Raw genomic sequence first — 4,765 nt, forward strand, 5'->3', positions numbered from 1 at the left:
GCAAACCAACAAAAGAAGACAACCTGCAGTAACAACAAGATAAAAGTATGAAACTACCACATGCATAGTAAATATGTACAGATTGAAAAATTCAACATCATGCATATCAAACAAGGACTTGGAGGATGGCTCATGTAAGGGCATTTTTTCTACTAAAACTACCATGGTTCTTCAAATAAATACAGTATGCAAGCATCCTAACATCCTAGCGCATGTTGTTAGAACCTGCAATAATAAAGATAATTTATTAATTTAATTTTCTGAATAAACCACTGCAATTTAATAAATTATAACTTTGATAGTACCTGCTATAGATCCTAAATCTGGTTCATATATGTCGTCAACACTATTAAGATTAGTATCTTCAGTTGATCTGCTAATTGACACATTGTCATATTTACATAATGTAATAAAATAAATTTATGTTTGCAAGTAAACTTATAATAGAAATGTAGAATGACACATACGTTTGTTGTAAATTTGGACAGTTACGCTTGTCATGTGACACTCCTCGATGTCCGCATCCATGACAAAGCCTAGAATTTGAGGTTGATTTTTCCTTTGAAGATTTCAATCTCTTTTCACATCCCTTAGTTCTTACTGCAAAAGGATCACTAATACCAAGACCTTCATCAATGGATTTCTTTTTATTACTTCTATCATTGCATGTTGTACTAATGGACATCTCTTTCATTTTGTTGTAGATACAATCAAATTGTTCATCCAAGAAGGTTGTCCTCTCATTACTCATAGATGCATCATCAACTAATACTGAAGCTTTATAGGACAACCTCGAGTGCCTCGACATTAAATACCTTTCTGAATCTGGATCATCAATAACATTTTGCTCCCCTAAAGCATATATTGCGCCAACTTTTGCATCTCGTGTCCATCGTTTGAGTATATACGTATCAGGCAAAAGAAACACTTGGTTGATACAAAAAAAAGTTAACATATGTCTACATGGAATGCCCTCAAACTCAAATTTCGTGCAGCTACACGATATGTAGTCCCTTTGTTTGTCATGCGTGAGCACTCTTGATTTTGAGGAAGAAGGACTTTGAAATTTCATCACATGGTAAACAGCTGAGGTAGCTCCTGTAAATGTCTGTTGCACATAATAACTATGACTCTCGGTTATTTCACTTTGAAACTCTAGCCATTTTTTTTTTTTGTACAGCTTAACCATTTGAGTTTCCATTGGCCAGGTTGTCTTAACCTTGGGCTGTTCATTCATATCAATATGGTCCGCAACCAACTCATTGTATCTTTGGTGTCTCAGTGCTCTATTAAAGCAGGTGATAAAATCCATTAATGAGTTCTTATTTGAGACATATTTCTTGAAAAATGCATGTGAGCCTTCAGATCTTTGACTACTTGACATTCCTGCAGAAAATACATGACTAAAATATATTGGCACCCATCTGTGTCGCAATTCATACATCAAGGGCAACCAATCATTATTCGCTAAGTTAGCACACTTGATAGTCTCTTCCCATGACTTCTCAAAATCACCAGGTGTTGTAGAATTTGTAATGACATTCTTTATGCTGTGATAGTGGTTTCGAAAAGTCAAAGGGTCTAATTTATCTGGGAATTTGTTCAATATGTGCCACAAATAATATCGATGTACTGTTTGAGGCAAAACCTGTGCAATAGCTTTTGTCATAGCAGGATCCTGATCAGTGATGATAATGTTTGGTGCACCTTTAGGCATGACTTCTAAGAACTTTGTAAGCAACCAAACAAAAGACTCTGCTTTCTCATCACTTAGAAACCCACAACCAAAAATAATTGTCTGATGATGATGGTTAACTCCAACAAATGGTGCAAAAATCAAACCATATTTATTGGTGTTATATGTCGTATCAAATACAACTGTATCACCAAATACACTGTATGCCCTTCTTGATACATGATCAGCCCAAAAACACCTACTAAATCTATTATCTGAATCAGTCTCGTAATCAAAGAAAAATGCAGAATTTTTCTCTTGCTCAGATGCAAATAACTCAATTAGTGTTTCGGCATCAATACCCTTTTGTTCATCCCTTAGAGTCCTCTCAAAGTTTCTAATATCTTTTTCTGTGCAACCAATCCCCTCAGGGCCTCCATACTCTATCTCTAATAATCGCATTTGTTGACAAGTTGGTACATTGACCTCTGAAAATTGTTTTGTCAATATTTTCTTTGCTGTCGAAACATTACGATGCGAGCGTAGCAAATGCACCTTTGATGGAGTCGAGAGTGGATGATTATGGGTTTCTATGAAGTTGCTGACAACCCAATTAGGTCCCATCTGTTTCTTGACAAATGCAATATTTGATTTACAACCTGTTCTAACTGCGCCACGTGCTCTTTCCCCTATTAGATTATCAGTGTTTGCATGTTTCTTGTTCCGCATTAGATCTGTATGCCCTTCTTTAAAACATACAATTTGTTTCCACGTCACTTCATTTGTCATCTTGTTTTTCCTGCTCGTGTTATTCCTTGTACTAAATCCAGCTTCTCGTGCATATTGGTTATAGAACAAATATGCATCTTCTAGTGATACAAATTCCATTCCAATTTTTGGCTTTCGATCATCTGCAACTTGGGGAATAAATTCTTGATCATCAGCTCTATTTTCTTCCATTTCTGAGCGCCCTCGCATTATATTTGACAATAGATAAATAACTTGACAGAGACACTAAATTCTAAACTTGATGGAACAAATCATACAATTTCTAGAGCAACACAAATTATGAAATTTCTAATGCAAAATAATAGATGCAAACTAACAGTTTTCTAAAACAAAAATCACATAAGCAAAATAATTGGTTTTCCTGCCGATATAAAACAGAAATGTTTAAAAGAAATGTTCAATCTCAAAGAAATTTCACATGTAACAGATTTACACAGTATTATGCCAAACATAATAAAACTAAAATATAGAGTTTATCAATTGCATTAAACTAAAATCAATTGCATAGAGCATTCTCAAACATATTTATCATATGTAACATAAACAAATTTACAACACAAATTATGCCAACAAAATCTCTACAGAAGCAAAATAACACTTCTGTATTTAATGTCACAGAAGCAAAATACACAGAAATTTAAGTCAAACAATCACAGAAACAATAATTTAAATCTCTACAATTAATATAAATTTTTGATTAACACCACAAATATCACAGAAGCAAAATAACAGAAACAATACAAATGTCAAACAATCTACCGCAGGAAGCAGGACAGATTTTTATCAAATTCATAGGTATGTTTAACAGAAATACACAGAAATGTTTAAAATCCCAAATGATTTTGCTTCGATAAGGTTGATGTATCAAATTCAAATATTGATTGAAATTATAAAAGTATAGCGAATACTTGAACAAATTATATCAAGTTTGGAGAATTTTAGGGCAACCTGAGAGGATGTTGCGGTGGGGAGGAGAGTCACGAGTTGCAGCGAGAGAGCTCGACGCGGAGGGAGGCGTCGCGAGAGAGGGAGGCGTTGTGTCGCGGCGAAGGAGCTGCTCATCGCGAGAGAGGGAGTCGTCGTGGCGAAGGTGGTGCTCGTCGCGAGAGAGGGAGGCGTTGCGGCGAAGGAGGTGGTGCTCGTCACGAGAGAGGGAGGCGCCGCGGAGAAAGAGTTGTAGCTCGACGAGAGAGGGAGGCGGCGAGAGTGAGGGAGGAGCTTCGGCGGAGAAGGGTGAGCAACGGGAAACCCTAGATCGCGGGAGGAGAGGAACGAGTTTTCTCACCAAGCCATTTTAACGCAACTTATTTGACGTAGGCGTCCAGGTCAGCGGCGCCGCATCGTTCCGCACCAAACATTCCGCAGGAGAGCACTTCTGTATATATATATATATATATATATATATATAATTTGATTCAATATCAAATTAATGATCATTAAGAAACTATATATGACTTAAATATATTACCATGTATATGTGATATATACATGGATATTTATATATATATAATTAGTATATGGAAATATATAATTTGATTCAAAAATCAAATTAATGATTTAGTATTAAGAAACTATAATATGAATTAAATACAATATATATATATATATATATATATATATATATAATGACTTAGCATATAAGAAGAAAGACAAGGTCCTAAGCTCTCACTTCTATTTAAACCTTACCCTCAAAAGCCTCAACTTGGATTTTGCCACCGGCCCTAAGAAGGTTTCCTACCCCCTTTTTGTTTCTCCACCGGTGCTAGAGCTTCAACGGAAGACAAGGATTTAGGAGGTAAATACTTAGGGCATGTACCCTAACTTGTAATGCTTTAGTTAGTTTCTATGATTTGTGACTTCGGGTACCATGGGTTGAGGTTGGATGCTCTAGTTTAAATTCTCTTCTTATGTTTTTGAAGGTCTGCGTAGATGGAGTATTTCGGATTTCTGGAGGAGGGTAGTTCCCTCACTAAATTGTAATGGTTACCTATCATGATCTCGCTTTAGGAAGGTTGTGCATGTTTTTCCCATCTTATGAATTTATTGGTTCCTATAAACTATAGATGTTAGGTTCCTAGGTAGGTGTATTGAACTGGGTTTGGTTAGTTACCATTATATTCCTGCTTAATAATATTAGATTCCATGTACTAGATTGGGTTTAAGATGTTATGACCATAACCATGTTTTGAATTGCTCTATGGTGTATGCTAGGTTCGGTTTAAGATGCTAGGACCATAACCATATTTAGGATTTCTTTTTTGTATACGTTAATCTGATTTTGGTTTAGGATGCATGAAATGA

Source organism: Zingiber officinale, chromosome 10B, assembly GCF_018446385.1.
Source record: "Zingiber officinale cultivar Zhangliang chromosome 10B, Zo_v1.1, whole genome shotgun sequence".
In the NCBI taxonomy this organism is placed as follows: Eukaryota; Viridiplantae; Streptophyta; class Magnoliopsida; order Zingiberales; family Zingiberaceae; genus Zingiber; species Zingiber officinale.